Raw genomic sequence first — 14,893 nt, forward strand, 5'->3', positions numbered from 1 at the left:
TTTGCTTCTGAATTATCTCGTGAGTTGATTCTTGAAATTAAGGCTACCTTACTTATCAAGGACATGGATATCTCTAGATTAGTTGTTATATGTAGTAAGTAGAAAATGAGAAAAGAAAGCAGTTCGAGTTTAGTGAGAGGAAGAAGAAGAATTTTAGGCCTTCTGAGCACAGTAGAAGAGATGGTGGTAAGTGTCTAAAGAAGAAGTGGGAGAGGTCTAGTTCTTTATCCACATCTAATGCTTCTTACCTAAAGCTGTCAGGCGATTATCAATATCATCATGATGGTGGGTCCCTAGCATAAGGTGCCTAATCTCAGGCTAGTTGGGCTAAGTCGGCTCTATTCAACCCTTGTTGTAGATTTTGTGGGTAGTCGCACCGTGGGTTTTGTGAGAAAGGGAAGAACAGGTATTTTTATTATGGTCAGATTGATCATATACAGCGTGACTGTCATGCTAGAATGGATTCAGGGGCTAACAAGGTTCTGGTTGTCTCTTCATCTACTCCTGTACTAAAGGGTGTTACTTCTACATCTATTTCTGCTTTTGGTACCGACAGTGGCTGAAATTGGTTATATGTTTTACATATCACTAGGATTCTAAGGCATCTCCCGATGTTTTCATGGGTATGTTGAACTTTTCTCCCATGATGTGTATTTTTTTACTTGATTTAGGGTCCACCCTTTCTTATGTGACCCCATTTGTGGCTGTGCATTTTGGTTTTGATCCTAAAATTATTTTTGATCCTTTTTCTATATTACCTTGATTGGTGACTCTATGATTGCTAAAAGAGTCTATAGGGGATATGTGGTATCTTTTAGTGCTAGAGAAACTTTAGTGGATTTAATAGAGTTAGATATGGTTGACTTTGATGTCATATTAGGGATGGATTGGTTGTATTTTATGTTTGTTTAGATTGTTGGACCCATAAGTTCATGCTTAAATTCTCTAAAGAGCTCACTATTGTATGGGAAAAGGGTTCTTTAATACCTAATGGAAGGTTTATCTCATATCTTAGAACCCTAAAGTTGATTTCAAAGGGTGTTTGTATCATTTGATTTGGGTTAAATATTCTAAATCGAAAGGTCCTTCTCTAGAATTTGTTCCTATGGTTAATGAGTTTCCCGAGTTTTTCCTTAATGATCTTCCTCGTGTACCTCCCTATAAGGAAATTAATTTTGGGATTGATCTTGTTTTAGACACTCGTCCAATTTCTATCTGCCCTTATAGAATGGCTCTGACTGAGTTGAAGGAGCTTAAAGAGCAATTGAAAGATCTCTTAGATAAAGTTTTCATCCATCCTAGTGTATCTTCTTGGGGTGATCCTGTGTTATTTGTGTGTAAGATGGATGGTTCCCTTCAGACGTGCATTGACTATCATTAGCTAAATAAGGTGACCAAAAAGAATAAATATCCTCTTCCTAAGATTGATGACTTATTTGATCAACTTCAAGGTGTAAAGTATTTTTCTAAGATTGATCTTAGGGCGGGTTATCATCAGCTTAAGATTAGGGAAGTGGATATCCCTAAGACTGCCTTCAGGACTCGATATGGTCACTATGAGTCCCTAGTCATGTCTTTTGGGTTGACCAATGCTCTGGTAGCATTTATGGATTTAGTGAATAGGTCTTTTCATTGGTTTTTTTTGATTTTTTTGTCATTGTCTTCATTGATGACATATTGGTCTATTATAAGAGTGAGGCGTATCATGTCGATCACATTTATGCTGTGTTGTAGACCTTGAAGAATTAGTGTTTGTATGCCAAGTTCTCCAAGTGTGAGTTTTGGTTGATAGCTGTGACTTTTCTAGGTCATGTTATCTCTAGTGAGGGGATTATGGTAAACCCATAAAAGGTTGCGGTGGTTAAGAAGTGCCTAGACCTATGAATCTAATTGATATTCGGAGCTTCTTAGGTTTAGCCAGTTATTATAGGAGATTTATGAAAAATTTTTCGACTATATCTTCCCCATTGACTAAGTTGACCCAGAAGAAGGTCAAGTTTTTGTGGTCGAATGCGTGTGATGGTAGTTTTGAAAGTTGAAGGATGAGTTGACTTCAGCTCCAGTTTTGACCTTGTCCAAGAGTAATGATGGTTTCATAGTATTTTGTGATGCTTCTCGTGTTGGGTTGGGTTGTGTGTTGATGCAGCTTAGTAGGATTGTGGTTTATGATTCTAGGTAGTTGAAAGTTCATGAGAAGAACTACTCTACTCATGAATTATAGTTGTTAGCAGTGGCATTTGGGCTAAAGATTTGGCGTCACTATCTTTATGGGGTTCATGTTGATATCTTTTCTAATCATAAGAGCCTACAGTATGTGTTTACTCAGAAAGAGCTAAATCTCAGGCAAAGGATGTGGCTTGAGTTGATGAAGGACTATGATATAAGTCTTCACTAACATCTAGGTAAGGCTAACATTGTTGTTAATTCTCTTAGTAAGTTATCCATGGGGAGTCTAGATCATGTAAATGAGGATAAGTGGGAGTTGGTGAAGGACATTCACCATTTGTCTAGTCTTGGAGTTCGTCTCACAGACTCTGAGGATGGTGATGTGCTTGTGCATCCAGTATTTTTGTTGTCTCTTATTGTTGAGATAAATAAAAAGTAGATGTTGGATCTTAATTTGATGAAGATTAGAGAAAATATGGGTTAGCAAAAGGTTGTCGACTTTGTGATTGGTGGTGATAGTATCCTGAGGTACCAAGGTAGGTTATGTGTTTGTAAAGCCGATGGATTAAGGGAAATGATTTTAGCTGAAGCTTATGAGTCTATTTATGCTATTCATCCTATTTTTACTAAGATGTATCATGATCTTAAAGAGTTTGATTAGTGGAATATTATGAAATGGGATATGGCTAGCTATGTGGCTAAGTGTATAGTGTGTCAACAAGTGAAAGTTAAGCACATAAAACCCGATGGTTTATACCAAGAGATTGAGTTGCCCAAATAGAAATGGGAAGTGATTAATATGGATTTCGTTACCGGTCTTCCTCGATCTCAGAATCAATGCAATTCGATTTGGGACATTATGAATAAGATGACCAAGTTAGCTCACTTCTTACCGGTGAGGACTAGTTATTCGATGGAGGAATACGCTAAGTTGTATCATGCAAGGATTGTAAAGTTGTATGATACTCTGGTTTCTATCATTTTAGATCATGGTACTCTATTCTCATCTTATTTTTGGAAGTCATTTAGAAAGGTTTGGGAACTAAGGTATGCCTTAGTACTACTTTACACCCATAATCGGATGGACAAGCAGAGAGGACCATTCATACATTGAGAGATATGTTTTGTGCTTACGTGATAGACTATGGTGGTAGTTGTTATCGTCAAGGATGACTTCTTTGTTGGCAGAACAAAGGTTGCATTAGCGAGATTGATTCTCTGAGGTGGTCTAGATTTCTAACGCCTCAGGAAACTGGTCGAGATAGATGACAATACCTTTTTCCCCTCTTTCTTACTGGTAGGGCAATCTTCTCTTATGGCCTTCACCCTCTACCCGAAAATAGAGAACCAAGCCCCTTTCTGATCTATTTATTTCTGTAAGCAGGGAGGATCTAGAGCGTTGCCCCCTCCTATTCGGGGTCGGTTGGCCGCGCCCCAAAAACACCTAACCTTCCTTTTGCTCTTCCTTAGGTTTGCCTCCACGAACGCGCCACTTAGGATCCCTACTCATATTCTAAAGGCGCTACTTCAATTCAAGTTCAAGCCCCCCCTTGTATTGCATAAATTAAAAAAGTTATAAACAAAGTACCAAAGTGGTTGCGGGAACGATACTCTTTGGTTACAGGAGAAGGCTTCCAAAGACCATTTGCCTTTGATTGAATATGCTTATAATAATATTTATCACTCTAGCATTGGTATGACTCCTTTTGAGATAATTTATGGTAGGAGATATTGTTCTCTTATTGGGTGGTATGAAATTGGTGATAGTAAGTTGTTTGGCCATGATTTGGTTCACCAAGCCTTGGAGAAGGTGAAGGTGATTCGCAATAGGTTGAAAGTCGCTCAAAGTCACCAAAAGTCTTATGCTGGTATAAGACGTAGAGATTTGGAGTTCAATGCTGGTGATTGGGTTTTCTTGAAGGTATCTCCCATGAAGGGAGTGATGCAGTTTGGTAAGAAGGGAAGTTAAGTCCTCGATATATTGACCCCTACTTGATTTTGAAGTAAGTTGGCAATGTTGACTCTGAACTAGAGTTACCTTATAGTTTGAGCTCTATTCATCTAATTTTCCATGTCTCTATGTTAAGAAAATATATGAGTAATCATTCATCGATTATTTCTTTGGAAGGGTTGTGTATTTTAGACTCCTTATCTTACGATGTAGTCCCGATTAAGATCTTAGATCTTTAAGTTCGTTGGTGGCGGTCAAAGGATGTGGCTTTGGTAAAGGTCATTTGGAGGAACCATAAGGTTGAAGAATCTACTTGGGAAGTGGAAGAGGACATGAAGTCCAAGTATCTGTTCCTATTTTCTGCTCTCAGAATTCATGTGGAAGGTATGTGTTCTTCATCATACTTTTGTTTTCAAACTTTGTTAAAATAGGCTGACTTCCTTGTATCTTTGTTTTCTAACTTAGTTAAAGTTTAGAGTCGAGGAATTGGTGTGTTAACTTGTGTTTGTGTTCGCCTTACCCTTTATTAGAGGATGAATAATCCAAGTGGTGGAGAATTGAAACACCCTGGTTTAGACCCTTAGAAAAATTTCTCTAAATGTGAGTTTATGGACAAGGTACGGTTTGAAGGTACAAGCGTATACTATGGTACAGTTTAGGGGTCCCAACTTGTATGTTTCACAGTGTGTTCAAAGCCACTTACTGTCCAAGGTACGATTGAACATTTTACTAGTCGTTAGTTGGGGTACAAATGGTATGTTGCTAAGTTGTATGGTGCCCTAAGTCTTGTCCAAAGTATTCGTGCCCTAAGTCTTGTCCAAAGTATTCTATCTAGGGTACGGGTTATAAGGTAATTCTCGTATGTTAGGATACAAGTTAGTCATGTTTGGTCGTATGTTGGTCAGTATGGGGGATACAAGATAATTCTAGGTTATGAGATAAGGGTACCACTCGTATCCTAGGGTACAATTTAAAGAGATGGGTCGTATCCTCTTGCGTGCATGTTTTGAGATTTTAATTTAGGGGTATTTTGGACATTTCCCACCCCAAAACCCCTAAATCTCCACATCTTAAAACATGTTGTGGCCTCTCATAACCTACTATTGAAAGATCAAACACTTCAAAAATACTATGTAAATTCTCTCTTGAAGATTATAACTAAGGTTCTTCAAAGGTGACTATCTTAAGGCTTAAGAGACAAGTTTCTTCCATGAATCTTCTTGAATAAGGCACGTGACTCTTCCCTCATTGTTAATTCTCAAATATCATGTGTTTTAAAGTGTGATTATGATTCTTAAATGGTGGTTTTAAAAACCAAAAATTGAGGGTTTTGTTGCATATGATTGAATATTGTTTACTCTTGGTTTAACTTGTGTTTATATATGTTTTTGGTGATGGTTTGCACATGTGGGTTCCTGATGACTGTGGTTTAACAAATGATTCATGGTTTACCCTAAACTTAATGGTTTTTACCTTGATTTTGGTCTTGATAATAGTATGCCCACAAAGTGTTTGTGAAAATGCCCAAAAGAATAAACTAGTCATATGTCAATGATGCTTTTAACTAAAGCATTGGCCTCAAGAATATGAATGATTGATAAATGATTTTGTGAAGGCCTTGTTGGCCATGTAATGATCTAAATGGTAACCTTGGTGGTTTAAATTGTTAAATGGGTTTGAGTCCCTAAATGTTAACTTGATTTATTCCTTTGTTAGACAATGGGTTTGAGTCTCTAAACTTTAAATTGAACAAGTGTCTTTGTTAGATAATAGGTTTGAGTCCTAACGTCAATTGAATGAATGGTAGATTGATAATGGAAATGGCATGTGGTATACTTGCAAGTAGTATTGGTATGATGATACCAACTAAATTCCTTAGGTAAGTAATTGGCTTAATGATTGTGTATGTGGAATGATTGTTTTAAATTGCACTTAATAGCGGGATATGTAGCTGGGCTGTGGAAGTGGATTCCTTCCCGCCCAGGTTAATAGCGGCTACACATACTGGGGGCCTTTTATCTTGGGGAGATTCGGGTCCGTATAGCCTATGGGTGCTTTGTTCTATGACGATCGTGCTACACAGTCCGGGTTAATGATTTCAAAGTTTATGTTAATCTTATTCCCTATCCTGGCATGGTATAAATATGTATGCATATGTATGTATTGAATTGGTATATGCATTGATTGGTTTACTTAAAGCTGTTGGCCCTATTTTATCCTTATCTTTGAGTTAAATCCTAACGCTTCAAGTGCTAACCGTCTTTGACTTTGTATCCCCACGTAATGCAGGTGTTGGTCATACTATACCTCTTACTCAGCGATTGGACTTGGGATCATCTTGTGTTTACTTGAAGTGGTGAGCTACCATATTCTGGAAGGCTCTATTTCTAGTTTTAATTTTTATATTTTCATTAGTTAGTCTTGGACATTAGTTTTGGCTATGGTCAAGGGCATGTTCCTACCGAATATTGTTTTGATTTTGGATAAAGTTTTTGTGGAAATACTATGGGTTGGTATGGGTGATGTCGGTAATGTGTCAATCTTGGCATTGGTATTGGTATTGGGGCTGATACTATATGACTTTATTTGATTTGTGATTGTTCTATTTTATTATGTTATGGATATTGACATGGTTATTGATTTGGTTTTGGTTATGGTTGTTGGTTGACTTTGGATGGTTAGACTTGTTTGGGTCGTCCATGATCATGGACCTATCCCAAAGTCTTTGAGTTGACAATCACTCTATCTTTTTATGTTTGGAATTCATCTGGCTCAGGGTATATGATTGGAGGTTAGATTGGGTATCGAGGGTGGTCTACGGTCCTTGTTGGACTTGGGATTCCCATTACGACAAGCCCCTAGTTTGGGTCGTGTCAATATCATATACAAGTAGAACAAAAGAGGAGCATGTATAATCAAGATCATCAAGTACAAATGATGGAACATAGAATAAATAGACATTTACAAGCCAAGAATATTGCACAAATAGATAGCTGACAAGTCAATATGGCAATACAAGTACAACATAAACAAAATAAAGTCAGTTCAATGTATATAATGATGATGATACATGATGTTGTCGCATAACCTCTAGGATCGTCGCATAATTCCCGTATATACCTACGGAGGCATGCCTCCCAACGCAGGACCCATGGGGGGAGGGGGTCATCAACCGGTATACAATCCACATATCTCGTATCTCCTTTACAACACACCCTCAAAAAGAATTTTATAAGGTGTTACAATATCCCCTCCCCGTCATATTCCTCGGAGAGAGTTTTTAAAAAGGTGTTGCTAGTGTTACTTAGTGTTTCCATGGTGGTACAAATATTTAATGAATGAGTATGATATGAGAATATAAAGCTCACAACTAATTATAATGAGTATTTTCACAACCAACCACATGATATATTTCCACAACCAACCCCAGTGATACTGTAATGACCTACAAATTTGATGAAATATGTGAAATTTATGATTTTATGTGATTTAACTATTTTATCCGTTTCCATAGTTGTATTATTATATTTTTGGGGTTTGGGGGGCAGTTGGCACAGTTTTTGATTTGATGCATTTTGGTATCATTTATTCGATATTGTGATTTTTGATGGCTTCAATAGCCTTATTTTTGACTTATATAGATAACTTTTAATCTGTGCGATAGATTGCTAAATAGACTGCGCTAGCAGCTCTAGAATATCGATTTTAGGCTGGGTAGATTTTCGGTTCGAGTCCTGATACACCCGAACTTATTTCAACCAATTGGTTGGAAAGTTAAAAAAAAATAGAAATATGAGTGTGGGACCCAAATTTGGTCTAAATGACCTCATATGAAAAATCCAAATTCAACAACAAATTTGGAATGTTTATTTTAGGGTGGTAACATATATGGTGTGATTTTACGACTTTTAAATTTGATTTCGATACTCAATTTAGGAAATTCTGATTTCAAATTTCAGGAGTCAATTTTATGGAAATGATATTTTTTTGAAAATATTATATTAGCATTGAGTCTGGTACATTGAATTTAGTGAGGTTACATAGTTTATTTGCATATATCGGACTCCGAATGAATCCTGGACACCCTGTTGAAGTCTGTCTGGACCTAAAAATCTGATGCACTTGGTTGCCATTGCAACCAGGAAATTTAATAGGTAAATAGCATTCCCTAAGTGCGAATTATGCCTTATTTTACCTGGTACCCGGTAGTATAAATATCTCTTTTTATTCTATTTTTGCTCATTCTTTCACCCTCTTCTAGAGATTTAAATCCTAAAATTAGTGTGAGCACTTAAAGTGAAGCTTATGGGTGCTTAACATCCATTTCTTGATTCTCTTATGTATTTAAGGTAAGAAATTTCCCCTTTTCTTGGTAATTCTTGATTAACACAACAACAACAACCACAAACCCAGTGTATTCCCACAAAGTAGGGCTGATAATTCTTGATTAAATTATCAAAAATATAAAAAAATCTTGGGGTTTGATTTTAAATTTCAATTTCACTCCTTTTATATGAATAATATTTAAATCTTATAACTACTAGCTTTTCATCAATTTAAACTTCAAAATAACTCCAATTCTTGATTCTAACCCGGATTTCCAAGAGTTTACTTGATAAAGCTTAAACATATTTTTTCTTTGATTTGAACCTCATTTTTGACTCGATTTGACTTGGTTTTCAGCTATAGGCTCCTAAAAATATGGAGAAAACATTTTTGAAGTTAGGTTACAATTTTTTCCTTCATTTTGATAACCCATTTAGGGTGTTCGTTTTGGACCCGAATCAAAAGTAGTCAATATAGATGTTGTTGGTTTTATTTTGATGTGTAGATTTCATATTTGATATTTTTAGTGGAGTTTGAAATAGTTCGTGAAGAGTAAGGTCGTGGGTTCAAAGTGTAGGGAAACGATTTCGGCTTTTGAGGTAGGTTATGGCTTAACTCATCATCATTATCATCATCATATACATTGCACGTAATTTATTGAGCTTATATTGCCATATTGACTTGCCATTATGTAATTGTCTTATCATTTTTTACTTGTGTTTGATGATCTTGTATATGCATGTTCCCCCTTGTTCTACTTATATGTGATATAATTCATACTTCTGTTCTATCTTGATGTGATGTTTATATGTGATATATTTGAATTGTTAGTGCAAGTAGTGTGGGCTACCATTGTGGGACATTTTCTTATTGCAGATGACATGCCCTTAGTGTGCATTTTGTATGCTTTATTTTCTACTTTGCTCGGCCTGTCTATGATACCTATTGAGTAAAAGTGGACCGCACTCGCTCCTACTTCACCCTTTTGGTGCAGCTTCAGGTTCAGGTGCACCTCAGACTATTTCATTTTGAGTGCCTTTAGATTTCTTAAGGTAGCGGTTGGACATTCACACGTCTGGAAGTCACCTATATCTTTTTATATTAGTTATTCCTTTATTAGTGTTCGGAGATTGATATTTTCCTTTGTGATTATTTTTCTGGTGTATTTGATTCCAGGATTGTATTAGTAGTTCTTATACTGTTGACACCAGGTTTTGGGTATTATGGTTGCATATGTTGATTTTATTCTTTTTGTTTTTGTTATTTTTATGTGGTTTGACTTTGTTCTAGAAGTTTTACTTTAGGTGCATTTCTGTCTTTTCCCAATGTGTATCAGTTTGGTTGAGAGACTTACTTGTGAAGGTTCGTCGCAACAAGTGCCGTCATGACCTATTGATTTTTAGGTCATGGCGAATTGGTATAAGAGCATCCAGGTTACATTTGTCTAAATAGTGTAAGAACAGAATGCCTAATAGAGTCTCGTGGATCAATACATAGATGTCCATATCTATATTTGAGAGGCTATAGGATGTCTTTAAGAAACTTCTCTTATTTTTATTCCTTATCGTGTGATGTTCTTTTATATCTTGTGTTTTGAGTTATGTTTTACTCTTTTAGTGCAGATGGTGTTGACTAGGTCCTACAAGAGTAGTGATGCAGAGTCTTTAGCTAGAGGGTAAGCCTCGAGTCATGGACGGACTCGAGAGAGGGGACGACCTCATGTTGCAGCACCATCTAGGAGAAGTGCTAGAGGATTCTCCTCTGAGCCTCATGTTAAGTAGCTTAGAGGTTCCTACTTCCATTCTTTAGAGTTTGTTTGTCCTAGTGTTGGAGGGATTATTGGTGTATTTGTTTATCTATTACAGGGTTCTCCTTTGGTTATGTCGGGTGTTCCTCCAGTTCAGAGTGTTGATTCTCCTGTTGCACTTTCTTCTGGTTTTGGTACTTCTCAGACCCCGAGTTCTATTCTATCTTGTGTCGAAATCTAACTATGGGGTTCTAAGATGAAGAGTCCAGATGCCATCTATGCTACCTCCCAGATGGGGTCACAGCCTGCCAGATTTATAATACCTCTTCTTATGACTAGTGTAGTGATGTCTTCTAAGGATCAGAAGAGGTTTGAGAGGTTTAATTAGTTGGGTTCTCTAAGATTTAGTGTAATAGTGGGTAAGGATACCTACGAGTTTCTGATTAATTGCCAAGAGGAGTTGCATAATTTGGGTGTCCTTGAGTCACATAGAGTTTTTTATACATCTTATCAGTTGAGAGATATGACAAAAGATTAGTGGAGTTCGCTTGTCAGTTATAGACCTCGTGATTCTCCTGAGAAAACTTGGGATTAGTTTGTCGAGGCTTTCCTAGAGAGATTTATTCCTTTCAATTTGATAGATCATATTCGAGGTGAGTTTGATCATTTGGAGCAGGGATCTATGACAGTTGCTGAGTATGAGGCATATTTCTATTCCCTATCCAGATATTCCTATACTATCATTTCTACCGAGTTTGAGAAGATTCATAAGTTTGTAAAAGGTTTAGATAGCATTTTCCAGTTGGCTACATCTCAGATTGTCATGTTTAGGGCTTCTTTTCAGAGTATTATGGATTATGATGAGATGACAGAGGGTATTCGCAATGCATCTCAGAGAGGCGCCAAGAGGGCATGATGTTTTGGTGAGTTCAGGCGTCAGACCTCTTAAGGTAGAGATTTTAGAGGTTCTCGTGCATACCATAGTAGGCCAGCTCAGGCAACTTTATAGAGTTTAGGTATTGGATCTCCTAGTTCAGTAATTTAGGGTGGCTGTTTGGGCCCAATTGTACCTTTTCTTGTTGAGATTGGTCATAGAGGTTTCTATGTGTGTAATGAGATTAGCCATGTGGCTAGGGACTGTCCTCACCGAGTGATTTAGGCTACTCTTATTTGATCTATAAGGGGTAGGGGTGCTACTAGAGGTGCGAGGGGCAGAGGTAGTAGAGCTCGTAGGGGTGTTTGTGTTGTAGGGCTACCCAGTCAGCTGGTGGTCATGGCTAGTATTATGCTATACCAGCCAGACTTGAGGTAGAGGCTTCTAATACTGTGATTACAGGTATAATCCTTAGTTATTTCAGACTAGAATCTGTATTATTTAATGCCAGATTAACTTTCTCCTATGTGTATATGTATTTTGCTTTAGGTTTTTTTTCTGTTAGTGAGCCTCTTTCCATGTCTATTTATGTATCTACCTCGATAGGTGATTCTTTAGTGGTGGATCGCGTGCACCAATCTTGTCTTGTGACTTTTGCCGAACGTGAGACTTAGATAGACTTTCTTGTGTTAGATATGGTCAATTTTGATGTTATTTTGGATATGCATTGGTTGGATCCTTATCATGCCATCTTAGATTATTTGCTAAGACTATGACTTTAGCTTCACCGGTTATGCCAAGTATAGCTTGGAAGGGTGAAATTCATTCGTGTCCTAAGAGGATTATATATTATGTTCAGGATGATAATTGATTGAGAGGGGATGTTTATCTTACTTGGCTCATATTCATGACACCAGTGTTGTTTCACCTCCTTTCTTGGATTCTGTTCATGTTGTCTATGAGTTTATGGATGTGTTCCTACGAACTTGCTTGGTATGCGTCTAGACCAAGATATTGATTTTTCTATTAATGTTGATCCAGGCACATGACCCATTTCTATTCATCCTTATAGGATGCCCCCAGCAAAGTTGAAGGAACTAAAGTTTCAGTTGCAGAAGTTATTAGATAGAAGATTTATCTGACTTAGTATTTCACCTTGGGGTGCGACTGTCTTGTTTCTGAAGAATAAAAGATGGGTCTATGCAGATGTGTATTAATTATTGACAGTTGCATAAGGTGATGATTAAGAATAAGTATCCTCTTCATGCATCGATGATTTATTTGATCAACTTCAGGGTATTGCGGTGTTTTTGAAGATTAATTTGAGGTCCAGCTATCACACTTAATGATTAGAGCTTTGGATATTCCAAAGATAACTTTTCAAACTCGATATGGTCATTATGAGTTCTTGCTCATGTCTTTTGGGTTAACCAATGCCCCTGCCACGTTCATGGAGTTGATGAACTGGTTATTTCGATTATATCTCAACTCCTTTATTATTATATTTATAGATGATATCTTGGTGTATTCCAAGAGTGAGGTTGAGTATGAGGAGAATTTATGAACTGTTCTTTAGAGATTAAGGGATGAGAAGTTGTATGCGAAGTTCTCTAAGTGTGAATGTTGGCTGGATACTATTTCTTTCTTGGGTCATGTGGTGACTAGGAAAGGTATTATGGTTGATCTAGCCAAGATTGTTGCTGTTCGTAATTGGGTTATACCTACTTCACCCATCGAGATTTAGAGTTTGTTGTCTCAGTAGGGTATTATCGGCGTTGTTGAGGGTTTTTCATCCATTGCAACTCCATTGACCAAGTTGACCTAGAAGAAGATTTTTTTAGTGATCCAATGCTTGTGAGATGAGCTTTCAAAAGCTCAATAATTTGTTGACTTTATCTCTATCTTGACTTTGCCGAAGGAGGGCATGGGTTTTACCATCTTTTATGATATTTCAAATTATGGGTTAGGTGTTGTGTTAATGCAGAAGGGCAAGGTGATTGCTTATGCATCTCATCAGTTGAAGCATTATGAGAGGAATTATCCTACATAAGATTTAGAGTTGTGTGCAGTTGTGTTTGACTTGAAGTTGTAGAGGCACTACTTGTATGGAGTCTGTTGTAAGATCTGCTTAGATCATCATAGCCTTCAGTACTTCTTCACCCAGCGATACCTTAATATGAGGCAACGTCGTTGGCTTGATTTGCTTGAAGATTATGATATGACTATTCTCTATCGTCCAGGCAAGGACAATGTAGTTGTGGATGCCTTGAGCCAGAAGTCGACTAGCATAGGTAGCATGGCGTATCTTTTGACCCAGGAGAGTCTTTTGGCCTTAGAGGTTTAGTCTTTAGCTAACCCGATGGTTAGGCTTAATATTTTGACACCTGGCGTGTTTTGATATTTATGGAGGCTATATCTTCTTTGATGGAGCAGTCTCGAGCTCATCAGTTTGATAATTTTGGATTGAGGTTGATTCGAGATAAGGTGTTGAGTGGGGAGTCTAATGAAGCCTTGCTTGAATAAGATAGATTTTTGAGGATTGGGCCTGAGTTTGTGCGCTGAGAGTGGGTGATTGGTTTAGGTTGATCTTGGAAGAGGACCAATGTTCTAGATATTCTATCTATTTACGTATGACTAAGATGTATCGTGATTAAGATAGCACTATGATTTGAGTGGTATGAGGCGATATATAGCGGATTATATAGCTCATTGTCTATGTTGTTGGTAGGTGAAGGCCGATCATATGAGACCTGGTGGATTGCTTCAGAGGTTGCCCATTACTGGGTGGAAGTGGGAACGGATCACCATAGACTTTGTGACTCGTTTGACTCATAAATCTCATGGTTTTAATAGTGTTTGGTTCATCATGGATCAATTGACCAAATTAGCTCATTTTATTTTGATTCAGGTCTCATTAAGTGTTGAAAGGTTGGCCTGTATCTATATTCGTGAGATTGTGTGTTTGGATGGTATGCCGATGTCCATTATTTTAGATAGAGGTTTTGTGTTCACATCTCACTTTTAGAAGACTTTTCAGGATGAGTTGGGTACTCGAGTTATTCTTAGCATAATGTTTCACCCCCAGACTAATGGTCAGGTAGAGCAGACTATTCGGGTTTTAGAGGATATGCTTTCCGCATGCGTGATGGATTTTGGTGGCAAGTAGTAACATTATTTGGCTTTAGCTAAATTTGCACATAACAACCACTATCATTCCAGTATCGACATGACTCTGTTTGAGGTATTGTATTATTGGCGTTGTTGCTTCCCAGTGGGTTGGTTTGATGTTTCAGAGGTGAGACCTTGAGGTACGAACTTTCTTTGTTTGGATAAAGTTTGAGTCATTCAGGATAGACTTAGAGCGACTTAGAGTAGGCAGAAGTGCTATGCTGATCATAGACTTTATACCTTGAGATTTGGTGTAGGTGATCGTGTTTTCCTTTGAGTTTCACCCATGAAGGCTGTGATAAGGTTTGGGAAGAGGGGCAAGCTTAGCCCTAGGTATTTTGGTCCATTTAAGTTTCTTCGGACTGTTGTTGATGAGTCTTGTGAGTCTCATGTCATTCATTGGGAGTCGGTTCAGTTAGATGAACGATTGCCTTTTATTGAGGAACCGGTCTCTATTTTGGCTAGGGAAGTTCGGTGGTTGCACTCTAGAGTTATCCCAGTGGTTAAGGTTCAGTGGAAACATCGACCTATAGATCAAGCTACTTGGGAGGTTAAGTCTGATATGCATAATTCGTATCCCCAGCTCTTCATTATTTTAGGTATTTCTTTGCATTAGTTCAAAGACGAACTAGATTTTACTAGTGGATGATGTAATAACCTA

This window comes from Capsicum annuum, chromosome 10, assembly GCF_002878395.1.
Source record: "Capsicum annuum cultivar UCD-10X-F1 chromosome 10, UCD10Xv1.1, whole genome shotgun sequence".
In the NCBI taxonomy this organism is placed as follows: Eukaryota; Viridiplantae; Streptophyta; class Magnoliopsida; order Solanales; family Solanaceae; genus Capsicum; species Capsicum annuum.